The 26,976-nt window shown below is 40.1% G+C and overlaps 1 long non-coding RNA gene across 1 annotated transcript; it reads right to left on the bottom strand.

Annotated features, from left to right (window-relative positions):
- Positions 1 to 556: 556 nt before the first annotated feature.
- Positions 557 to 17,748, bottom strand: LOC134298232 (uncharacterized). Its single transcript, XR_010005193.1, has 2 exons — positions 12,004 to 17,748; positions 557 to 1,083 (listed from the first exon to the last, which is right to left on the bottom strand). It is a non-coding gene; the product is annotated as an uncharacterized LOC134298232 (long non-coding RNA).
- Between the last annotated feature and the right edge of the window lie 9,228 nt (positions 17,749 to 26,976).

Below are 26,976 nucleotides of genomic sequence, written 5' to 3'. Positions count from 1 at the left end.
CCTTTCCCAAAAACAAAAGGATGATCTGCCACCGCTAAATCCAATCAAATTCAAATTGCATGGACAATATAGGGCTTGAGTCGCCGAATTCGGAGTTTGCTGACCTAAAGGTGATTCGCCCCAAGGCAAACATTGTCATAGCTCACCCAAAGGAAAATCCAGGACACCTCAGGAAGGCGCCCTGCAGAGCCTGTCAATATGGCTCATCACCACCCATCTTTGCTTCCATCTCTGACACCCCAAGGCATATCTAAAATCTGTATACGTGACAGGAACCCGGACATCCTTGATTGCTGCCATTAATAAAATAAGTACCCTTTAGAAATCAATCTAGCAGGACTTAATCCTCTGGTTCCTGTCCCCGTCACCTCATTGTTTCGATAACTCCCGCCTTCTCTTTCCTGATTGGCCCGAGTAGAGACAAAAGGCAGCTTCCTATTGGGCCAACGGAGCAAGGCGGGAAAACGAAAGCCCGCCTCGTTCAACCTTCTAGCCTATCAACGATCAGATGGGCGGGGAAGCAGGGCGGGAAATTCAAAGGGCTGTCAGACTGAAATTTTGTATAAATATGGCTTTATTTTGATTGTATGGTACCCTAGTAGGTCGGATGATCGCTACTAGAGTCCTCTTCAGCTGAATTGCTCAATAAAGACTCCTTGGCGAATTTTCCTTCAACTTTGGCGGACCTTCTTCATTTCGGCTTCAGGTTGTATTGCGGCTCGTATTTTCCTTTTTGGCTCCGCCAAGGTCCGTTCTCTCAGGACCGGATCGGGTCTCTCCTTAAGGGTCCCGATCCCCTAAAATGCGGTCGATAACAATTTTAGCAGAATTTCTAGTACAAAATAGCAGAATTTCCACAGTTCTCCATTGAAAAGTTAATAAATGATGTGAAGTAGTTAGGATGCCTCGTAATAAAGAGGTAAGAGAGAGAATCTCAGAGGTGCAGAGAAATAAAATTTTGATTGGCCTAATGTCTTTCAAAACACACTTCTTAAGAAATGTGAGAGATAATCCTGGATCTTTCAAGCACAATAATCAAATTGGACAGGCAGAAGCTGAACACCAAGCAGTCAGCCAACAGAGCTAGCAGAGAGAAAGAAACAAAGTTACTTTTTGGTAAAACATTGGTCTATAATCAAAGACATGGTCTAATGGAGGAGAAACAGAGAAGGAAGAAAAATGGGTTGTTGCTTAATATAATGCAGGAAGAGATTGGATGTGGAAAAATAAAGAAACAGGATGTTACCATGTGCAATGACATAACTTAAAGCAACTTGTGAAGTAGCAAGTAATGAGTATAGGCATGCAAAGTTTTCTAACTTTAACACAGGGGCAAAGTAGTATTGATGATATTCTGCTGACATTGCATGGTAGTGTGTATATTTACTAGCAATGTCCTCAAGGGACATCTCAAGAATAGGGTTGCATTATTAGCATGGTGGCTTATCATTTATAATAATAAAAAGGTAATGAATGAGTCATATCTTAGGCACTTCATCAAAATGTTGTTATATACCTATTTTACTGCTAATCTTTCATTATCTGTTCAGAATCAATGCCACTATAAATTCTGGAAGAAACAATTAAATTTTATCGAATAGCCACCCTCCTCACAGGTTGCATATATACACAGGACAGTAATATCAGATTGTCATTGTGCTTGCTAAGGAATTTTGGTACTGTACTTGAAAAAAAAAGGTAAAGATCTACTTTGCAATGGGAATACCATATGGATTTTCAAAAGCTTTTTGATCATTCCACCATGTAATTCCATTTTCAGCAGATTTGACTGAATGAATACTACACTTCCACAGGGAGAAGTCTTCTTTTTGCTGATTAGAAGAGTATTTCCTTATTTGTGGAAGTTCCTCGGGTGGTTCATATTTTTTTCATTAGCACAAAGCATTGTGCATTCATTTATTTAAGGATTTATACAATGTCTCAAGATGTCTATTTGTGGAAGTCACCTGCTGCTTGCTACCTTTTAGGGAAATTCTACCCCCACGTTTTCTTTGACTGGAACATCTCTACTTCCAGTTCAGAATCCTCCACATCATGTAATGATAGCACAGAGGTAGAATGTTGCTAAAGACACATTTGGGTTATGTGATATAGTAGTGTTTTAGGCACAGTTTGGTACCTACATCAATCAGGAAAGTTCTGCTGTCACTGAATTTAATTTAACTTAACTGTGCTGTTTAATATTTAAGTATAACTAATTTCAGCAAGACTTAACATTGCAACCTTATAATATTTACTCAAAAGACAATCATTTGGATTAAATAGATTTTACTCCCAATTAACCAAATATGTCAATGATAAGAATCATGTAACCCTTCAGATTATGTTAAATGGCAATTCACAGCTATGCTGGCTAGAGATGTGGTCCTACAGCATCTAGGATCACATGATTCCCTGGCCAGTATATATGAATGCAGCTTTAAACAAGCTGAATTTGCTTAAGAATCAGCACAAAAGCACTGAAAATGTAAAGTGAAGCAAAATGAAGTTCAAAGTCTTCCTTTTGTTTTTTTAATCTCACAACTGTCAAATAGTTTCACAATAGGGAGGTGCTTGCCTATGCATATTTGAGGACAGAAACTTTGGAAAAAGTTGTGTTTAAAACTAAACCCCATTGTCCATGCAAATTTTATGTAAATGATGTCAGTAATATGAATCTGAATATGCAAAATAGTCTTACCATTGATACTTATTAAATTGCCCACTTCAGCTTTAATGTGATGGTTTAAATAATTTAAACCATTGTCTCATTTCTGAAATGCTAAGCAGTTTCCCAAATGAACAAAAAATCCTATAACTATGGCAATATGTCCAAATATCATTAACTAGTATGTTTGCATGGATTTATGCTCACAGAGCACAAACCATGAATTGCACTATGTTCTTTGCTTCCATTTTTTAATTGCAAATGATATAGACACAGAGAATGGACACTTGCTTTAAAATCTCATCAGGTTAATTGGCCAGGATTCTCTGTATTTGTCTGTCAAATAAAACTTCATATTTTTCAAGTTATTTACTCAGTGTACAATCTCCTAGATCCAATTAATTCTGTGGCTATTAACAAATGGCGGGAATTAATTAAACTCTTATGTAATTGTTCCTGATACTGATAATAATTAAATCAAATGGGCTAATTATGGTGATTTTTAGTAGAAAATATAAATAGTACAGTACATTTTTTCGGGTATTAAACCTACTGCAGTTTGATGAGTTTGATCATGGGTGTTTTCAGAGACATTTTTAGCATGATTGCCATGTATTCTTCTACCTATGCATATTGTTTTTCTCTGAAATGTCATATACACTAGCTTGAGAATATTGGAAGTTCATAGTCAGGGGTAAATATACACTCACCACCAAATCCAAGGCCAGTCCAGGGCATAAATGCACCACACAGACTCCCAAGGTGGCTAGTTACACATGGCTGAAATTGCTACAACACATACTGCATGGCATCTAGATGGTCCAGGAAGGCCAAGAGCACATATATCCTGGTGGAGCATAATTCATCCTCTGTGTTGCTGCTGCTGTTCTCAGATGTCCATGGAGAGCTCCATCTGACTTCCTAGACATCCTGTTCTGACATTAACAGAGGTACTCACATGACCAAGAAGAAAAAGGGGTGATCACTCCTCCTTCTTTTTGGTTGTGCATCTTCTGTTTATATCAGAATGGGGGACCCATAGTCAGGAGCTTGTACAGAGCTCCATGGCTAACTGGGAGTAGCAGCAGTGGCACACAGGCATGATCCAAGAAAAGGGTGATGGCAAAGGGAAATATGTGAATAAATCTCCATCAGTTCATCTACTCCAAAGAAGGTGAAAGGAGACGAGGGCAATGTCTCCCCTTTTCTTGCAGCTCACACAGGGACAATAGAAGGAACTAAAAATATAATAGACACAAAGTGAGTCTTTCCAAAATATGTCAGTCTTCTCTAGAGTAGGGAGGAAGAAGTGAAATCATCCTCATCCTGTCGATCTGAGGATCATTTGGTTAGATGTTCCTTTGAGTATTTTTACCAGTCAGGCAAGCTTTCATGACTCTAGAACAGTGGTTCTCAACCTGGGGTACCCAGATATTTTTGGCCTACAACTCCCAGAAATCTCAGCCAGTTTACCAGCTGTTAGGACTTCTGGGAGTTGAAGGCCAAAAACAGCTGGAGATCCCAGGTTGAGAACCACTGCTCTAGAAGCTTGTTCCTTTGCCAATGGAAGTTAGGGAACAACAGCATGCCAAAAGGAAGAGGATCCATGTTACACTCACAGTATTGTGAGATCCCAATCCTGCAATTATATTTCTTCCCTTGAGGACTGATATGCTCTAAACTTACCACTTGAGTGAACCCCATTCTGCTACAGTGCTTTTCCCAGTTTTGTACTGATTTGGATAACACTAATCTTCGGGATAGGCTTGATCCTGCTGTGACGTCCCAGGCTGGGGACTGAACCATCCTGTCCTACTTCAAACTGCCAATTCCTACAACAGACTGCATTTCAATTACAGGAAAATTGGAGTTTCTGGGCAGTGGTGATTGACATTTATAATTGGGTTGATGCCTATAAAGATGGGGATTGTAAACAGATCTTATGTGTATCACTTCTTGGAGGCTTTAACATGCCACTCCTCAATGTCACTGACTCCTTACCTGCAATAAAGATGAAAACCTTTACAAAATATGGTTGTTGGTTTTTAGAGAGATTCTTTTGAGACACAATAAAATATTATTGAGAAGGTGAATAGAGAAAATTTGCCTCAAACTGTCATTTGATCTTTTAGAAAGAAAGACTGAAAAACTAAACTTGAGGTTTTCTCAACCTCATTCAAAGGCTAATAAAAAAAAAAAACTTTAGTGTTCCAAGAATTCAATAAAAGCCTAGCAAGGGAACACTTGATGAGAGAAAGATGTGAAATCAAGTACATTTGCAAGACAGTTTGAGAGTAGAGAGTTGAAGGAATATGACTGTTTTCCTATTATAGCTCTTCTGGGATGCTGCATTTTGTATATTAGTAATGAAAGAAGGTAGTGGTGCGTAGAACACCATTTAAATAATTGAAGTTTTTTTTTCCTGAGGTGTCACTTTACTCTTTGTCACTGCAACTACATTTTATTATGTGAAAGTAGATCTATTTCTTTTCTTGGATAGGTCAAATGCCTATCTGCCAGTGCTTTCCCATGTAATTGGAATTCTCGCCTAGGGTGCATCTACAATGTAGAATTAATGCAGTTTTACACCAATTTAACTGCCATGGCTCAATGTACTAAATTATGGGAATTGTTTTTACAAGATCTTTAGTCTTCTCTGGCAAATAGTGCTGCCTCAACAAACAAAACATCCCAGAATTCCATAGCATCAAGTTACAACAGTTAAAGGGGTGACAAAACTGCATTAATGATACAGTGTAGATGCATGGCTATAAAGATATGTGATGTAGCCTCTCTTCTCCAAATCTGCACTTTTGGGAGGTAAACCCATTGATTCAAGTTCCCGCATCAAACTGGAGTTTTTCACAGGCATGATAATCTCCAAATACTGCTGGAGTACAACTCATACCAATCCATCAATGAGATATATTCTCATAACACTTCGGAAGGGAACATATGAACATCTGTCGTACACAGCTACATAGGTGAGCAATTTAAAGTTGAGCTGGTCTTCTCAAACTGTTCATCTAAAGCTCCTTCTACACTGTCATATAATCAATTTCAAAGCAGATAATCTCGATTTTACCTGGCAGTGTAGAAAAGTCCTTAGGATTAGGATGGCCCCAGATTACAGAATCAATGCAGCTTGACTTCACTTTAACGGTCTTGTCTTAATCCTAAGAAATCATGGGAGTTCTAGTTTCACAATACCTTTAGCCTTCTCTGCCCAGAGGCGGTCCAACATTAAGGTCAATTAAGCCATCGCTTGTGGCACAGACCATGCGGAAGCGCTGTCGAGGCGGCAGCGGCAGCAGCGGAAGGCCCAGTCACCCGACTGCGCGGCCGCCCTCCTGCTCTCCCTCGGTGTCGCCCATGGGGTTGATTGGAAAGCCTGCACATACGCACAGGACCATCAACCATCATCCGCTGCCTCCTTCCCCAGAGCCTGCCCCCGCCCCCTCCCATTGGCTGAGCCCGTGACGGCCCGCCCACCGGAGGCCCCCCATTGGCTGTGTGCCACTCTCCGGCCTTGATTGACAGGTGACAAAGAGGGGCTTGTGTGGGCAGAGAGAGAGAGGGGGGGGAGAGAGAAAGATGGAGGCCTCAGAGAGAAGAAGAAGGAGAAGCCCTGAGGGAGGAAGGGAGGGAGGGAGGGAGGGAGATTGGGGACATGCCTTCCTTGTTTGTGGGTCTCTCTGCCTTCTCGCATGGGGTCGTGAGGAGAAGGAGGAGGAGGAGGAGGAGGCACACCTTGTGTTGGGAGGCGAGGGCCAGGCCCGTCCTTGGCTAGGGGCAGGGCTCTCTGGGGAAGGGAGAACTACAACTCCCAGGTTGACGAGCGGGCAGTGGGCAACAGCGAGGGAGAGCAGGAGGGCGGCCACGCAGATGGGTGGCTGGGCCTTTTGCTGCCGCCGTTGATGCCAGTATTTATCAACAATTTTTTGGGGGGGCAGCGAAATTCGGGAGGGGCACCAAAATTCCAGTCACCTACTCCTGAAAATTACCTCGGGATGGCTCTGTCTCTGCCAAAGAGTACTGGTCCTCATCAATATACAGGGTGTTTGAAAAAGAACTCCCTAATTTTAAGTATAAATACATTAAAACTAGGGAGTTCTTTTAGCAACACCCTGTATATAGCCATATAGTTATGGCAGCTAAAGTGGTGTCAGAGGGCATAATTCTATAGTGTAGTTGTACCCCTTTCAGTAAAAGATATGAGGATGAGCCATAGGTGTATAGCAGCCTTCTTCAACCCAATTCATTTCAAATATGTTGGAAGAACCCTGGCTAACTAGGAGGATAGGAGCTGTAATTCAACAGAGGTTAGAGGGTGGCTGGTCTATGGTTCAAACAGATGTGATATTTCTAGGGGTGAAGAACACACCTTCTTAATCATGCTGTCAACTACTGGCTTTTTGGGTGGAGGAAAAAGTCTTTTTAAGTGGGAGTGCTAGAAACCGCTGTGGGGATGCTACTTTAATTTAAAGTGTGAAAAAGCCTATTTCCTCTTTCTGTTTGTGTCTTTCTTTTAACTCTAAATTGGTAGATCTGCTCACTCATGGCAATTTCATTGTATTAAAACTGGGGACATTCATTATTCTCAGCATACGTTTGGCCACAGTGTTATTTATACAGCACTCGCCTCAACATAATCTACCCCTGCTCTACTTAAAGTGCAAAAGTCAAATGGAAGGCTGAAAAATAAATATCAAATGTCATTTGCACATTTGACAGGGAATACAAAGGGGGTGGTGGTGGGAAGCAAGTCACTCAAGCCTGACCATTTGTGTCTGCATATTCTTTGCTTAAATTTTTGAACATTGTGTAATATGACATTTTGTGAATGCAGCCATGCTACCCATCCAATTCCCTCTGCTCTTAAAAAAGAACTGAAGAAACATTGAAATGAGCAGCCTAGAATTCAAGCCCTCTATGGCTCATGTTCAAGAAAATTGTATGGTGTGCTCATTCACACCATACAATAATAGTGCAGTGATTCCATCCCGAAGGAATCCTGGAGTTTTACTTTATGGCTGTTTATTTAGAATTCTGAGTCGCAGAGTTCTAGTCTCTCATCATACTGCAAATCCCATTGTTTCACTGGATGTAGCCATGGCAGATAAAGTGGAATCACAGTGCAGTGTGAATAGTCCCATTCAGGTGGCCTTGATTTCAGTTTGAGTATTGCTGTAAGTTTGGACCCTTCCAGACAGGGCTAAATGCCAAAAGAAACGAGTTTTAAATCCTGGTTTTCCTCGGGATTTAGGTCACACAGTGGGACCAAATCCCATACTCTTAGTGGGGGGGGGAGGGCTATCTATCTAGCCCTCGCGCCCCCCCCCCCCATTTCTCCCTAAACTTACCAGGCAGGCTTGCCTCCATCCACAGCCCTGTCTGTAAGTTTAGGGTGGAAATGGAGGGCTGGCAGGAGAGGGTGACAGTGCCATCTCGGTTCTTTAGGCTCCTGGAGACCGAAAAACCAGGATGGCAGTGGGGAAAAATGCTGGTGAGGGTGCCAGGAAATTGGAACCTACATACATATGTGGTGGGATTGTAAACATGTAAAAGGTTTTTGGGAATTGGTCATAAGGGAAATAGAAAATATTATTAATATAAAAATTAGAAGGAATCCAATGGAAATATTACTTTTAATTAAAAAAGAGGATGAGAAAGATAAGAGGGGGAAAATTTAATAGACATGCTATTAACAGCAGCTAGATTACTAATTGCAAAATATTGGAAAGGAGAAATGAAAATACAAATTAGTGAATGGTATAAAGAAGTTTGGCGAATGGCACTGAATGACAAGCTAACATCAAATTTAAAAGTAAAGAAGGGATTATGGGGAAAAAATTATTTTGAAAGTATTTGGAGAAAATTTCTAGAAAAATTATTGGAAAAAGAAGATGGGAATTTACCTCCAAATGAAGAACTGAATTTTTGGTGGGACTACAGAAGAAGAGATGGCTCTGGGGAAGGGGAGCACAGGGGTGAATATAAATAAAAGAGGGGGAAATGTATAGAATATGTTTATATAATTGTAACCTTTTCTCAAACAACAACAACCACAAAAACAACAACAATAATAAAAACAAGATGGCAGTGGGGATTGACACTTGGCATTGTGGAAGGTAGTCCCGAAAGTCAATCCCCACAGGTCCACTAGCTGTAAAGACCTTATTAAAAGTCTGGACCTTTGCTGGTGTTTTTTTGTTGTTTTTTTAACCAAGAGTAACCCTGGAAATCCAGGTTTACTCTGGATGAATCCAGATTAGCCTGAGATGTCATTTGGATGCCTTAGGCTAATCCAGAACCCATCATGTGTTTTGGCCCTGTCTGGAAGAGCCCTTTATTGCTGCTGTTTGTCTTCGAGTTAACTTTTACTTGTAGTGGCTCTATGAATGAGAGCCTTCTGCAATCCACAATGGTTATCTGCCTTGCTCTGATCTTGAAAACTTTCTTGGTTAATCCAGTTCACATGCAAATCCTCTTTTCCCATTGCCTTGTAATAATAATAATAATAATAATAATAATAATAATAATAATAATAACAACAACAACAACAACAACAACAACAACAACAACTTTATTTTTGTACCCCACCTCCATCTTCCCGAGGGGACTTGGGGCGGCTTACATGGGGCCAAGCCTGGATAATTACAATAAAACAAAATACAGTATAACAAAATACAGATGCAAATATAAATTCTACACATTACCAAAATAAAATTCTAAAAGGTGACCGTAATAGGCACCAAAATAAAAGTCATAAAAACAACTGGGCAAAGTGCACCAAGTGAGTTTTGTAAACACAGGGGATATGCCTTCCAATTTACCAAGCATTATCATCTGTTCTAAAGAGTCATGCCATCTAATGATATGTCTAAAGTACAATAGCCTAGGTTTGGTCATCCTCACCTCTAGTCAGAGTTCAATCTCAACTTGCTTTACACATTTTCTTTTAAACAGGCTATAGTACCTGATGCACTTTTCTACAACATGTAACTCTTCTTGTCAGTTTCCTTCATTGTGCAACTATTATGACTTATTGTACAATGTTCCTCTTCTTTTGGGCTTTATTTTCAGTAATCAAAACTGAAGGAGAAGAATCAATGACAAGGCAGAAATTTGGAAAAGGGTATCTGTTGGAGTATCACTCCCAGAATTATTGGCTTTTTCCCACCTGCTTCTGGTTACTTGAAAGAAGATGAAATGGTTCAGAAATTTGTTTACTGGAGTGTTAGACAACAATTGATCTCAACAGTTCTTTTCACTAAGAAATGATAAAAGTTAATATTTCCTCTGAGTCTTCACACTAGTGCTTTAACTTTGGTTTGAATTTAAAAAAAAAATATGCACCCCACAACAATTGCCTGGAAGAGTAGAGCAAATTTTGTCGTTTTGATGTATAATGACTGGACATTACCAGCTTCACAAGATCTTGTTCCAATGACTCTGATTTCATTCCTGTTTGTTATCCCTTGATGGATGGATCCCATTCATTGTATGCTATTCTCATACTCAAATTAGTACTCCTGGAAAGCCAGGTAGTTGCTCTAGCTGGCTGTGCTTCTGCAGTTTTCAATTGGTGTGCAGATCAGGCACAGCGGTTCATACTACAATTATCCTCTTGTCTGACTTGAACTTCAGTTTATTCATCCACATGGAACCTTGCAACAATTCAAGACTTCTGGGACTTCCTTGATATCAGTTGCAAAATACTAAAGAAGCTGAGTATCATCAGTATATCAGTAACTCCCAATTCCAGATGACATGCCCTTGAGGATTTATGTAGGTCAGTGGTTCTCAACCTTCCTAATGTGGTGACCCCCACCCATAAAATTATTTTCATTGCTACTTCATAACTGTAATTTTGTTACTGTTATAAATCTTAATGAAAATATCTGATATGCAGGATGTATTTTTATTCACTTGACCGAATTTTGCACAATTACCCAATACACCCAAATTTGAATACTGGTGGGATTGAGTGAGATTTTGTCATTTGGGAGTTGTAGTTGTTGGGATTTATAGTTAACCTACGATCAAGAGCATTCTGAACTCCACCAAGGATGGAATTGAAACAAACTTGGCACACAGAACTCCCATGACCAACAGAAAATATTGGAAGAGTTTGGTGGGCATTGACCTTGAGTTTTGGAGTTGTAGTTCACCTACATCCAGAGAGCACTGAGGATTCCAAACAATGATGGATCTGGATCAAACTTGGCATGAATATTCAATATGCCCAAATTTGAACACTGGTGGAGTTTGGGGGAAACGGATCTTGCCATTTGGGAGTTGTAGTTGCTGGGATTTATAGTTCACATATAATCAAAGAGTTCCTTGAACCCCACCAACAATATAATTGGGCCAAACTTCCCACACAGAACCCCCATGTCCAACAGAAAATACTAGAGGGATTTGAGTTTCTAAGACCATCAGAAATATGTGTTTTCTCATGGTCTTTGGCGACCCCTCTGAAACTCCCCTTGCGACACCCCCAAGGGTCCTGACTCCCAGGTTGATAAATGCTGATGTAGGTAGTAAATCCTATGAAATGTCACAGACTAGCACCTATGAGTTTGAATAACAATCTCTCAGCACCACCTTCTGGGAATATTCAGCCTAAAGGAACTGAATCACTGAAAAACAATGTTCCCAAGTCCCACATTAGCAAAATAGCTTTAAAGGAGAACATGATTGATGGGTATCATATCTCACTGAGTGCTCTGATAGAACCAATGGGATAGAACCAATCCCTTTGTTCAGATAACAAAGTATGTTATCTACTTGATATAAAACATTGTCTACACGTTGAAGATAAAACAGGTCAGTGATCATCTAGTATTAAGGAGTCCAGTTAATGTCTCTTCATCAGAGGAACGGAATCCTCTTTATAGCCTCCATCACATAATTAGCTGGTCCTTTCCAGCTGATATAATTAACCAGGACGAATATGTGCCTAACAAATAAATGACTGGGCACATTTCTCCAAGCAACTTGTCTACGTTGAATACATTGAACCCCATGCACCTATAACAGAGAAGTCTATGCCTCATTTATTTCCCTGGGACTTATCTTCACTGTGGAGCTCAGATCCATTCAGACTTATTTTCTCTTCAAAATGTTATTCAAATAAGTATTTGAAGAGGATGCTCTCAGAAGAAGTGGACTGGCACTGTCTCTTCATGTCTTGTTCCAATAGGGAAAAGAATAGAGACTTACTTTTTAAAGTTTGGCAAATTCACCCTGATCAGATCATACTCTGCAACGCAATTAACTTTCTTTACATGACATTTATGGCATATGAATTAACAACGTGTACGGCTCACCTTTTTTCTCTTTGTGCTTCTCACTTCTTCTATTCATGCCAAGTTATTTAATGATGGAACCCATCTGTATGTTTAGGGAGAACTGATAGAAGGACACCTCACATATTCCTCTTTTTATTGGGACAATGTGTTGTCGAAGGCTTTCATGGCCGGGATCACAAGGTTGTTGTATGTCTTTCGGACTGTGTGACCATGTTCCAGAAGTATTCTCTCCTTTATTGGGACACTTAATGGAAACACTTGATGAAATCAATGGTATTCTATTCCTTCCCCAGTAATATGAAATCCTAAGAGAACAGACACAATGTGTTAGATGTGTCATGTGTGACATTTGGATATGTGTAGGTAATCTGTGGCTTGTTAGATCCTGACATAGCTCTAATGCAAAAGACAGCTTATCTTGTTAAGCAATTATGCTGGGTTAATTGATTTGATTTGTTGAAGTTTAAACTCTGCATGAGATGTGAAATGAACAGCAGAACTGAATTCCAGTCCAACCTATGTGCCTCATCACCTGTTCCAAACAATTGTCAGCAGTCTACTGAAGGTCTTCCCAGTAAGGTATACAACAGTCCACTCTTGAACCAGGTTCCTTATTTCAGACAGCCCCTCCCCCCAAAAAAGGCACTGTGATGGTGGAATGTTATTGCAAAACTTCTGCACTTAAAATGTAATATTGGAATACTAGAATAAAATAAAAGACTCATAATTACTAGAACCAGAGAAAGTAAAGTATCCTTTCTTCCTCCTACCTCAAAAATTTCATTTTTCTTCATTCTATTTGAGTCTAATTGGAAATATTTTCACTTTATATCTAGGAGGCTTGGTTTTCTCCAACAAATGCCAATTCAGATTTAAAGCCAGACATTTAGAAAAATTGGAGGGACAGCAAGGACCAATGTTTTACATTTCCTGCCTCTAATTTTCTATCACATCAAAAATGAACTTTTGTATCACTCACTTCATTAGGAAAGTGCTGGTTTTATAGTGATGGGTGGGCAAGAAATGTTGTAACTGTTGCTTTAAAAAATCATTCTGGATTTTGTAAAGAAGGATGAACATTTCGCTCACCAAAATACAACTACTGCTATAATAGTAGGCTTTGTGTCATTTCTACTTTTTAGTGCTTCAAAACAGGTTAAAAATAATATAATACCTTCTCTCAGACTCACAGAGGTTCTACTAATGGTTAGAGGATTGAACCTACACTAGGAAAATGTTGCTTTAAATCCCACTATAGTCTTGAAACTCATCAGGTGGCCAAACAATAAATCTGAAGCCAATCCTATCACGTAAAGCTATAGATTTAGGAAATAATCCTATTGGGACATTTGGGCTGTGCATTTGACATAATTGTGTAAAGTGGTATCAGTATTCCCTGATGCAAGATGCTCAAGCCCAGGACAGCACTTGGAATGGTCACAGGAATGTTGTCACAATCTCCATCATTCTAGCCATTTATTGTGAACAGGACCTTGGCAAAGATGTTATAGTCTCCTTTATCAATCGTCGTAACCAATGAGGTAACAGAGATCATAGATTGTGCTCACATATAGCAATCCCCTGAAATAAAAAGGAAATTTGAATAAGCAGCCCTCAGTGGTGCAGTGGATTAAACTGCTGAGCTGTTGAACTTGGTATCCGAAGGTCGGCGGTTCAAATCCAGGGAGCGGGGTGAGCTCCTGCTGTTAGCCCTAGCTTCTATCAACCTAGCAGTTCAAAAACATGCAACTGTGAGTAGGTTAATAGGTACTGTTCTGGCGGGAAGGTAACAGTCCTGCATTCAGTCATGCCAGCTACATGACCTTGGAAGCATCTACGGACAACGCCGGCTCTTTGGCTTAGAAATGGAGATGAGCATCATACCCCAGAGTCAGACACGACTGGACTTGATGTCAGGGGAAAACCTTTACCTTTAACTTTACCTTTACCTTAAATAAGCAGGATCTGGGTGTGTTTTTCTTAAAACATAACATTTTACTATAATTTTTTCTGTGCACCAGATTTGTCTATATATTGCAATATTTCTTCTCTTATCTCATTTGGATATATTCCATGAAATCTGTTCTCTAGTCCCATTTATTTAGGCAGTATTATGTGCTTTCCTCATTGTTTTGAAGCTGTTAATTTGCACCCATTCTGTAGCTTTATAGCATATTTCATTTTTATAATCCCTGCTTATGCCATTTACACTTTAGTTTCTGAATACTTTTAAATGTGGCATTGTGTACTTCCAATTGCTCAATCGGCATTAAAAATGTTATGAACATGCAAATCCTATTGCTGTCTCAATCAACTCTAATCCTTGCTAAAATAATACTGCTAGAGAATTTACATGGTGACACTTCAAATTGTATGCTGCCATCTTATTTTCATCTCTGCTTGTATATTAGATGCTTAAGAATGCATGATAACACCATCCTAGCTTCATCTATAGGATGGCATTATTTATGGACAATTACATGGGGTTCAGGGCCAGTTTTCCTACCAGGAATGGACTGCATTCCCACCCCACCAGCAAGCTCAGATAGTTCTGTTTCCTCAGTAGTTCCCTCTAAAAATAATAAGTAAAACTTTATTTCTATCCTGCCCTATCTCCCCATGGGGACTCAGGGTTGTTCACAAAATAAAAGGCAAATATTCAATGCTGTAAAAGCACCATAATAGACTTGACAATTCCTATAAATAAAAACAAACATTCAAGAATGTGACATTGTGTCACGTCCTGACTACAGAGGGAACCAAAAAACCAGAAACACTAAAGAATGCTCAAACTTTCATACAGTGGCACTTATTTCACATGCCAGTAAGGTAAAGCTCAAGATCCTGCAAGGTAGACTCCAGCAATACATGAAGCAAGAGTTTCCAGATGCATAAGCTGGGTTTAGAAAAGGCAGAGGAATGAGAGACCAAATTGCCAATATCTGCTGGATAATGGAGGAAGGTAAGGAGTTTCAGAAAAATATCTATTTCTGTTTTATTGACTATTCTAAAGCCTTTGACTCTGTGGATCATAATAAATTGTGGCAAGTGCTTGGTGGTATGGGGATACCAAATCACTTTGTCTGTCTTACTCTCACCCTACCTATTCAACTTGTATGCAGAACACATCATACGACATGCGAGACTTGATGAATCCAAGGCTGGAGTTAAAATTGCTGGAAGAAACATAAGGAACCTTAGATATGCAGATGATACCATTTTAATGGCTGAAAGTGAGGAGGAGCCGAGGAGCCTTATCACCAAGGTGAAAGAAGAAAATAGAAAAGTGCAAGTAAAAGAAGAAAGTGCAAAAGTGCCAAGATGATGGCAACCAGACTGACTGATAACTGGCAAAAAGAGGGAGAAAACATGGAGGCAGTGACAGACTTTGTATTTCTAGGTGCAAAGATTACTGCTGATGCAGACTGCAGCCAGGAAATCAGAAGACGTTTACTTCTTGGGAGGAGAGCAATGACCAATCTTGATAAAATATTGAAGAGTAGAGACATCACACTGGCAATGAAGATTCACATAGTTAAAGCAATGGTATTCCCCATAGTAAACTATGGATACGAGAGCTGGACCATTAAGGAAGGCTGAGCGAAGGAAGGTAGACGCTTTTGAACTGTGATGTTGGAGGAAAATCCTGAGAGTGCCTTGGACCACAAGAAGATCCAACCAGTCCATACTCCAGGAAATAATGCCCGGCTGCTCATTGGAGGGAAGTATATTAGAGGCAAAGCTGAAGTACTTTGGCCACATCATGAGAAGACAGGAAAGCTTGGAGAAGAGAATGATGCTGGGAGAAATGAAAGGAAAAAGGAAGAGAGGCCGATCAAGGGCAAGATGGATGATGGTATCCTTGAAGTGATTGGCTTAGTCTTGAAGGAGCTGGGGGTGGTGACATCCAACAGGGATCTCTGGCGTGGGCTGGTCCATGAGGTCATGAAGAGTCGGAAGCGAATGAATGAATAAAAAACAGAGGGAAACTGGTGTATTAATTTCTGGGTGCAATATCAAGTAGTTTTTGTAGGATTCTGCATTGTTTGGGGACATAACTGACTATAAAATTGTTCTGGTTTTTAAATAAAAAATTGAGGGAGAGGGTTGAGGAAATGATGGGAGGCCTCACATACCATAAAGTGAGACCTAGAGTCTGCATGCAATCTTTGGACCTTACTATACTAATCCTTGATTTATGTGACTGGTGTAATTCATAAGTTTCATATGGAGTATACAACACCGTCTGAGCTCTGTGACTGGAGCAGTTTTTCAAATGAAGCAGAGAGTTTTTAAAGATTGAAACATTAATAAAGATACCAATATGCTTGTTTATAGAACTATTGTCCTTCCAACTCTATTGTACACCTGCAAAACATGGGCCATCTACAAACATTACTCTCGAGTTCTGGAAAGATTCCATCAGTGTTGTCTCTGGAAAATCCTACAAATCTCTTGAGAAGACAGGCGGGCAAACATCAGCTTTCTGGAAGAAACAAAGATCACCAGCACTGAAGCGATGATCCTCTGCCATCAACTTCACTGGACTGACCATGTTTTCAGAATGCCTGATCACCATCTCCTAAAGCAGTTACTTTGCTCTTTACTCATAAATGGAAAACAGAATGTCAATGGACACCAAAAGAGATTTAAAGATGGGCTTAAAGCTAACCTTAAAAATGTGTTATAAATACTGAGAAATGGGAAGCCCTGGCCCTTGCGCATTCTAACTGGAGGTCAGCTGTTAACAAAAGTGATTTGGATTTTGAAGAGGCACAAATAGAGGACAAAAGGATGAGAAGTGCCGAGAAGAAGGTGTGTCAAGCCAACCCTTGTCAGGACCGCCCTCCATCTAGAAATCTATATACTCATTGTGACAGACCATGTGGATCTAGAACAGGTCTCCACAGCCACTTACAGATCCACCACCAAGAATCAACCCATGGAATTTATTATTATTATTATTATTATTATTATTATTATTATTATTATTATTATTGTCACAGCAAACAAGATAGATATGCTGGATTTCGTATCAAAAAATCACAAGTCGAACACTTCCCGAGTGTCTAGGACTGTGTGATGTATTTTCAGATGATGCGCGCAGATCCCAGAAGGGTGGCCTTCTGCAGTTAGCAGATCGTAATTTTGTCAATGTCTATTGTTTCCAAATGCCGGCTGAGATCTTTTGGCACAGCACCCAGTGTTCCCATCACCACCGGGACCACCTGCACTGGTTTCTGCCAGAGTCTTTGAAGTTCAGGCTTGAGGTCCTGATAGCGGCTGAGTTTTTTTCCTGTTGTTTTTCATCAATGCGACTGTCACCTGGGATGGCAACATCAATGATCCAAACCTTTTTCTTTTCCACAACTGTGTTTTCTGGTGTGTTGTGTTCCAGAACTTTATCAGTCTGTATTCGGAAGTCCCACAGTATCTTTGCGTGCTCATTTTCCAATACTTTTGCAGGTTTGTGATCCCACCAGTTCTTTACTGCTGGGAGGTGGTACTTGAGGCATAAGTTCCAATGAATCATTTGGGCCACATAGTTGTGCCTCTGTTTGTAGTCTGTCTGTGTGATTTTCTTACAGCAGCTGAGGATATGATCCATGGTTTCATCGGTTTCCTTGCACAGTCTGCATTTTGGGTCATCAGCTGATTTTTTGATCTTGGCCTTAATTTCCTTTGTCCTGATGGCTTGCTCCTGGGCTGCAAGGATCAGGCCTTCTGTCTCCTTCTTCAGGGTCCCATTCGTGAGCCATTGCCAGGTCTTCTCCTTATCAGATTTTCCTTCAATTTTGTCAAGGAACTTGCAAAACATGCAATGTTTTGTTGTGCCAGCTGTCAGCTCTAGTTTGCAGTGTGGTTTTCTTGTACTGGTTTTTTGTCTGCTGTGCTTTGAGGAGTTTCTGATTTTTGACTTCAATCAAAGCAGGTTCTTCGCTTTGCTTTACATATTCTGCCAGGGCCTGTTCTTCTTCTTTGACTGCTTGTTTTACTTGCAAGAGTCCTCTGCCACCTGATCTTCGAGGCAGATATAGCCGGTCAACATCACTGCGAGGGTGCAGTGAATGATGAATGGTCATGAGTTTTCTTGTTTTTCTGTCCAAATTGTCTAGCTCCACTTGTGTCCAATTTATGATGCCAGCAGTATATCTTATGACAGGTATGGCCCAGGTGTTTATGGCCTTGATGGTGTTGCCTCCATTGAGCTTGCTTTTGAGAATTTTTTCTGACCCTTTGTATGTATTCTTTGCTAACCACAGTTTTCACATGTTCATGCTTGATGTTGTCCAGCTGTAATATGCCCAGATGTTTATAGGCCTCTGGCTGGTGACACTTTATTGTTTGGCCATTATTATTATTATTATTATTATTATTATTATTATTATTATTATTATTATTATTATTATTATTTTATTGTATGACACAGCAAACAAGATAGATATGCTGGATTTCATATCACAAAATCACAAGTCGAACACTTCCCAAGTATCTAGGACTGTGTGATGTATTTTCGGATGATGCGTGCAGATCCCAGCAGGGTGGCCTTTTGCAGTTGGCAGATCGTAATTTTGTCAATGTCTATTGTTTCCAAATGCCGGTTGAGATCTTTTGGCACGGCACCTAGTGTGCCGATCACCACCGGGACCACCTGCACTGGTTTCTGCCAGAGTCTTTGAAGTTCAATCTTGAGGTCCTGATAGCGGCTGAGTTTTTCCTGTTGTTTTTCGTCAATGCGACTGTCATTATTATTATTATTATTATTATTATTATTATTATTATTATTATTATTATTATCTATTTATACCCTGCTTTATCTCCCCTGAAGGGAACTCAGAGCAGCTTAACATAAAAGCATCAGCATAACCATTAAAAATATACAAATATGCAAACATCAAAACAGGATTACCATAAATATCAAGAGTATTTTAAAATTCCCAGTTAAAAACCATTAAAACAAATTCAAAGATAACAACCACAGCACTCCCTGAATTGATCTTAAAAGCTTTCATCTTTAAAATCCTGCCTAATTAAAAATGTTTTAGCCTGTGCCAGAAGGACAGCAGGGAGGAGGCCTTTCTGCCTTCCCTTGGCAGGGAGTTCCAGAGTTGAGGGGCAGCCACTGAGAAGGATGGACTGCTCTCTTGTTCCCACCAACCAGGCTTGAGATGGAGGTGGAACTGAGAAGGGCCTTTCCTGAAGATCTCAGGGCCTGGTCATTTTTGAACAAGGAGATGCAATCAGCCAAATAGCCTGGGCCTGAACTGTCTAGGACTTCAAAGGTAATAACCAGCACTAGAATTGTAGCCAGTGGAGCTGCTGCCACAGGGGGGTTGTCCACTTCTTGTAACCAGCCCCAGTGAGCAACCTGTCTGCAGCTCTTTGGACCAGCTGAAGTCTCCAAGCACTCTTCAGAGGCAGCCCCACGTAGAACGCATTACAGTAATCCAGACAGGATGTAACTAAGGCATGTATTACTGTGGCCAGATCTGGCTTCTCAAGGAATGGGTGCAGTTGGCGCAAAGGTTTTAATTGTGCAAAGGCGCTCCTGGCCACTGTCGATACCTGGGCCTCTAGGTTGAAAGCTGAGTCCGGGAGGACCCCAAACGATGGGCCTGTGTCTTCAGAGGGAGTGTGACCTCACCCAGCACAGCCTAGATCCCTATTCCCTGGTCTGCCTTCTGACTGACCTAGATTATCTCTGTCTTGTCTGGCTTAAGATTCAATTAGTTTGTCCTCATCCAGTCTATTACTGATGACAGACACTGCTTTAGGGTCAGGATAGTGTCCTTCGCATTAAATGGAAAAAGTGGTAGAGCTGGATAGAAGACAATCATATTCATCGTGATAGATAAATAGAAAGATGGATAAGTTTCATATGGAGTAACATATTAAGGCCTCAATTCTATGATGGTGCTGTCAATACAGCAAGTAAGGAAATAAGGACAGATTAAATAGAGATACCATTTCACATAAACAATGCTTTTATTCACTGTTTCACTTCTGTACACATGATGACTAGTACATCACCATGACAATGATCCTTTCAATAGTCTCAGATAACTCTTTATTTATTGCAGGCATGAATCCTACTGGTACTCTTAACTAAAGTTGACACATTGTATCAACCGGATTCACATATGTGCTGACTAATTCTTCTGCCCTCAATTCATTGCATCTACTCTAGTGGGAAGTATAAGTAGGAATCAGGCTCAAATTAACTTGCTAATCTACTATGTGCAGCTGATGAAACAGTCTTGTGCCTATGGAAGTTTATGGCTGATAAAGCTATGAGTTTTCTTTATGTGTGGTGGTATATGGCTTTTTTAAGGGATAATGTATGCCTACTACTTCTGATTGTTCCATGTAAGCATATCTAATTAGTTTTTTGTTTACTCATCTTATGCTAGTGATCATGAATAGCAGAAAGAAACTGGACTGGGTAAATTTATGAAGGTTATTTTATGATCAAATCTCTCACATTAACGTTCTTTTCTTTCTTGGCAAGTAAACCTCTGAATATTTGATGAAGATTTTCTTTTATGGTTCCTCAGTTTTATTCTCTGTTCAAGTCAGAAAGCATATTTAGATATATATTTTAATAACTGCTGAATGTATTAATGTTCTATTCCTTTTCATTTTTTGTGTGATTGTCATGTTTGTTTATATATAATAAAAAGGGGTTGGGAGGAATGGAAGATTCCACTCTAGTGATCACTGACTGCATTAGGAGAGAGAGACTGAGCTACATAATAAGCAGCTCAACTCCAGTCCCAAATAGAGAATCATTGGTTACTGTCAGATATCACATGCACTATTGATCCAAAAATGAGACTTCTGCCTACTAAAGCCCAGTGTATATCAAAAAACATTGCTTTGGAGGGCTTTGAAACTCTTTAGGATCAGCTTGTGATTCTGAAGATGACCTCAGGGAGAAGATGAGATCCCAATGGGACATTGATGTAGTTGTCCTCTGTATAATGCAGGAAAAAATATGATAACTTTTGATGGTAAGGAGAGATTCATTTGTCAATTAAAACTACCTTGTGATGCCATCTAATAAAAGGAAAGGGTTTTTTTTTTTTTTTTGCAGATGCAATCAGTCTTTAGGCCCAACAGTTAGAAACAATTTCCAAACAAGGCAACTTAAATATGCATCAGATTTGGAAATGGGCCAATCCTAGATGTCGTGTGCCAGGAATGTCTAGGATAAATGTGTAGTGAGAATATAGTCAGGTGTTAATTGAATAATTAGGGAACTATTTTTGTTTTCAGCTTAAGTCTGTTAAATGTAGAAAACATGTGTGCCTACATCTTGTCAAATTTTGGAAATATGCAACATATATTATTTCACGGTGTGGATGGTAATATTGAATTACTGGCTCAAACTATCCCTCACGCCCCTGAGCTATGAAGGACAACTTCCAATCCAGTTGGCAAAAGGAGATAGTACACAAAATTGCATCTCTTGGTCTATTCCCAGAACTACTAGCCAGCATGGGATATGACCAGGCCAAATCCCTGATCGAGCAACGTATAACAGACATTGAACATGAAATAGATCTGTCCAGTGCCCCATCCTTTATCACCAATGGAGATAGTAGCAGCCATACCTCCCCTATGGAATATCTTACTATGTTGGAGGTAGCCAACCATCAGAGAGCCTTCACTTTGGCACGATGTCATGTGCTTCCATCCGCAGTACTTGAATGTCGTTACCAGAAGATCCCTTACTCTGAGAGGCTATGTCCATGTGACTCAGGTCAGATAGAAACAACGGAGCATGTGCTTCTGTAGTGCCTCTTTCATAGAGACATTTGAACACGTCTCATCATGCCATGGACAACTAAATACCCAGGGCGTTCTGGATAATTTTACATAACCTCATTACTCTCTGATACCATGTCGGCTGTGACGTGTAATGTCGACAAGTTCTGCATGGCTGAGATTCAAATCCGGCAGATGATGATTGAGAGCCAAAAGAACTAAGTATCACCTATAGAACAGAGTTGGGAAAGCAGATATAGATTGGTATTTATAGTTATAGTTATAGACTGTTATTTACAGTTATGGGTATCACCCCCCCCCCCCCATCCCGGTGCCATCCCCACTCCTTCCCTTTAGACTCCCCCCAGATTAGCCCGTGGGTTGAGTTGGATCTTAATAGTATTGGTATGTGGTCTTTAGCCTAGATTTTAAATTTTGTCAATGATTCAATTTTATAAGGGTTTTATTAATATTGAAATCTGAAGTATATAAACCCTCGGTTTTCATATTGATGTACGGGACTGGGTACCCTTGATATGAGCTGGTCATTGACCGTAATAAAAGTTTACTTACTTACTATATTATTTCACAGATATAGTACATGTAAAAGGGAATTTCAAAATGAATGCAAGCATGTTTCAGTTCCACCTTTATGTATTTTCTGTAGGGTGTGTGTGTATGCATACAAAAACATACATACATACATACATACATACAGTGTGTTACAGATCCATTTCTTGCAGCTCCATTTCTTGCAGTTAATATTACTTATCAAAAGATTACATCACCAAAGACATTTGGGCAGCTGAGAAAAACAAATAAACACAATAGAGTTAAGATACTTATAAAAGCCAAAAGAGAACCTTCTACCTACCCCGAGGAAACCTTATCATATGGGATTTAAAGTCACAGGCAATAAGAGTAGAATTTCAGTGATCAACTAGAGAAAAGCATATGAGTTCTTAAAGTGTTGGAAATTGGGAAAACTGGAGTAGCCTAATGTAGGAAGCAGAAGACATTGAGAATTAGATAGCCAGTAACAAAGTGAGTAGCGGGAGTTTCCTCAGTAGTTGAAATTCATAGTGAGCTGTCAATTATTATTATTGGTTTGGGTGTTGTTATTTCCTGCTTCTGTCTCTCAATTGAGATGCAAAAGGACTTACAAAATTTAAAAACATTTAAAGATTTCTGTGCTATTTTCATTTTTGGTGTATTAGACCCTCTATACTTTCCATGTATGGAATTGTTCTCTCACATCTATACGAAGAAGTGAGTTAGCCTCCATTCTTCGAGCCATTCGGTCCACACCCCAGGAAGCAAAGCCAGGCTTCAAAAACATCATTTTTCCATTTCTCAACTCATGTCAAAATTGCTCTCCTGCAGTTCAAAGCTCGGCATGAAGTCTTAAAGCTCGAAGACACTCTGCTTGTTCTGTGTTTTGCCCCTCTGGAGGCTGACTCTTTCTCTTTTTCTATGCCTGTCTGCCCTGGCCCTGTAGCCTTCCTTTGTTTGAACGTGATTAACTCATTTGTTCTGCCTCAGTTAACCAGAATACCTTTCTATTGTCAGTCACCTGTGCTCATCCTGTGGCTTCTTCTATCCTTTCTCCCAGTCTTCCTTACAGAGCATTCCCATGGCATTGCTTTAGCAGCAACCTACTAACAATGGTATTATGCCAGAAGAGTTCAGTTTACATTCAGTGAGTTCTCAGCAGAAAACGTTAAAAAGAAAACCGCAGTGCATGCCATATAAAAAGACTGCTGCTAGCCATTCCCCTGCTCTCAAAACTACAAGTCAACAACTCCCCGAGCAAAGTTAATCAGATGCTGCAGAGTTCATCCAAATGGCACTGCTGAGGGGCAAGACACAGTGTATAAAAAATTTGCTTCACATAATTTTAGAGCTGAAAGAGGTTGCAAAGAGAGCAGATGTATTGCCTTCCATGGCAAAAGCCCCCTTTTGGACAGTGCTTTGTTGGAAACAGTCACTGCCTTCTATGATTTTAAACTCATGCTTAGAACTTGTTGTGTTGGCATTCCCAACATAACTTTGACTGACCATTATGTGTGTGCCCCTTCAAGCTGCATGTCAACTTATGGTGACAGGCAAATTGAAGGGACACAAATATAATCATCAATCCAAGTTACCATGAATTTCTTTGGCCTATCTTAGGCAAGGAATGCTCAGAGGTCATTTTGCCAATTCTTTTACCACCTAGTATCATTGGTTGTTTTGTTACATAAGCAACTGATTGTGCTTTGAGCTTCCAAAGTCAGAGGAAATCTGGTGCCTTTAGAGAAGAGTTCAAGTTCAAAAACACTGTAGCTCGCACAGTTGGAATGTAAGATTATGACATTAATTCTAGATGAGACCTAGAGGAGAGATGGCCTCCATGCTTTTCTTGAATGACTAAAAACTCATAATTAGAGGGAAGAAGAATATGCTTAAATATATTTTAACATTGGTTTCTATACAACAAACTGTTTTCTTCCTCTCTCATTGTTTTCTATAGTATATCTGCACATAAGTGGATCTAGGTGGTCAGGCATTTCCTTGTGCAGTTTCTTTGGGAGTTTTGAATAATAATACAATTTCTGTCAAAACATGGTGATCTGTGAGCAAGGTTTGTGTGCACACATGAACATACACATGCATACATCCTCAGAAGACCCTGCCTCTAGAGCAGTAGTTCTCAACCCATGGGTTCCCAGGTGTTTTGGCCTACAACTCCCAGAAACCCCAGCCAGTTTACCAGCTGTTAGAATCATAGAATCATAGAGCTGGAAGAGACCTCATGGGCCATCCAGTCCAACCCCCTGCCAAGAAGCAGGAAAATTGCATTCAAAGCACTCCCGACAGATGGACATCCAGCCTCTGCTTAAAAGCTTCCAAAGAAGGAGCCTCCACCACAGTCTCACAGTGAGGAAATTCTTCCTAATGGTCAGGTGGAATCTCCTTTCCTGTAGTTTAAAGCCATTGTTCTGAGTCTTAGTCTCCAGGGCAGCAGAAAACAATCTTGCTCCCTCCTCCCTAAGACTTCCCCTCACATTTTTATACATGGCTATCATGTCTCCTCTCAGCCTCCTCTTCTACAGGCTAAACATGCCCAGTTCCTTAAGCCGCTCCTCATAGGGCTTGTTCTCCAGACCCTTGATCGTTTTAGTTGCCCCCCTCTGGACACATTCCAGCTTGTCAACATCTCCCTTCAATTGAGGTGCCCAGAATTGGACACAGTATTCCAGGTGTGGTCTGACCAAGGCAGAATTAGGATTTCTGGGAGTTGAAGGCCATAACATATGGGAACCCACAGGTTGAGAACCACTGCTCTAGGGGGAGTGTCTCAGGGAGAAGATTTTGAATATTTTAAAAGGACAATAAATTTTAAACTATTAAATTTGTTATTATTTCATTTATACTATTCTAGATGGGGAGAGGGATTTGTGGAGTTTTACCTATTTGCTAAAATAATTTGATGGGCCTTGGGTAGGGTTCCTAGTTTTCAGGATATGGATCCTCTTCTCTGGTCCTCTGAGGAAAGGTAAAAATCTCAGAGTAAGAGCACTGCCCTGAAAGTCGCCCTCTGTCCTCTGACTAAAATTTCAGCAAATCATTGACATTCAAGCCAAGGTTAGTGAGAGAAGTGTGAGCGACCTTGTTGGTACAGCTGCTGTTCTTCATTTTGGTAGAGTCAAACTTCGTGGCAGCAAATGTGGCAGTGGTGAAAGTTAAAGGCTGAGTAGAACGGGGCATAAAGGTTGGGCTCACAGTAGCAGAGTGACCAAATGAAGGCGAAGGAGAACTTGAGACAGAAGATGCTGGATCACTTATTGGCATGAACACTTGGGCTTTTGGATTAAAGCTATTATTGATTTCCTTATCCAAGGAAATCCTTATCCCTCTGTGCATTTGTCTTGTGATAAGATTCAAATGTTTTTTTTCTGTTTGACTGGCATACTCAATTGAGTTGTGATTGATGGTTAAGATATTATGCTTAATGACTACCATATGGTTCCCCTCATGACCTCATAATGGGTCATATGATGGTCCCAGATTATGGTACGAAAATCCAGGAGCCCGAGATATTCCTCACCAAGTAACTTTAGGCTCACTGCACTCCTTTCACACGTGAAGTTCATTTGTGTTCCGTGTAAGGCAGGAAAATGTCTTTGGTTAGCATAAACCTTTAAACCAGTATAAAATAATAATAATAATAATAATAATAATAATAATAATAATAATAATAATAATAATAATAATACAGCTCTCAGTCCCACTGCCTGCAAGTATTTTGGAAATTTCAGTCAAACATTTTACTTTTCTGCTCTGTACCATATGACATCCTGCTTTGTATTAGAGGGCACTGTAAATACTGAAGGTAAAATCCTCAAATTAGCACTTTTAAAACCCCAGTGATGCCAATCATGGCACTAAATGTGAACTTAATTTAATGGGATGTAAGAGGGCTCCGCTTTAATTAGATCCTGCCTAGGATTTCCTAGTTATTCATTAGCAGTGTGAAGATCCAGTGACATGGAAGCAAGTATGTATAGCAAGAGTGCAGTTTTGTCGTTGTTGTTGTTGTTCAATCACTCAGTCGTTTCCGACTATTTGTGACCTCATGGACCAGTCCACGCCAGAGCTCCCTGTCATGTAAATGCAAATAAGATGGCTGCAGCCATTTGCAGAATATACTTGGGAATGGTTATACTTTTTCAGTGTGTCACCTAAATCAGCATAGCTGGGTTTCAATTCCCTTCCTCAGTTTGGTGCTGTAAACCTTGGTAATGCTGGCTCTGTCCTTCACAGATCAGAAGGTTTATCATGTAATTTTTCTGCACTTGAAGGAGCACTTCAACCTTAATGAAGAAAAACTTTGGCTTGCTTCTTCTTGTGAATTGCTTTAGTGCTGCTGCATACTGTTTGGAAGATTTAACATGTAACAAAGGGGAGGCAATATAGTTCCATGGTAGAAACTATTGCATGCAAAGTGTCTCCAGTTCGGCTCAGACAATGAAGATAATGCTGAACCAATAGTCTTAGTCTCTCATGGCCGCTATGCTCAGTGTAAGCTGATAGTTTCTGTGACCCCCATCTATACTACCATATAATGCAGTTTGAAACTGCATTATATGGTGGTATAGAATCTTATAATGGAATGCAATGCAGTTAAAACTGCATTATATGAGTCCACACTGATCATATAATGCAGTTTCAAACTGCATT

Source organism: Anolis carolinensis, chromosome 1 (genome assembly GCF_035594765.1).
Source record: "Anolis carolinensis isolate JA03-04 chromosome 1, rAnoCar3.1.pri, whole genome shotgun sequence".
Taxonomy (NCBI): Eukaryota; Metazoa; Chordata; class Lepidosauria; order Squamata; family Dactyloidae; genus Anolis; species Anolis carolinensis.
The sequence above is the reverse complement of the archived record's forward strand: the minus strand, read 5'-3'. Positions and strand labels throughout refer to the sequence as shown.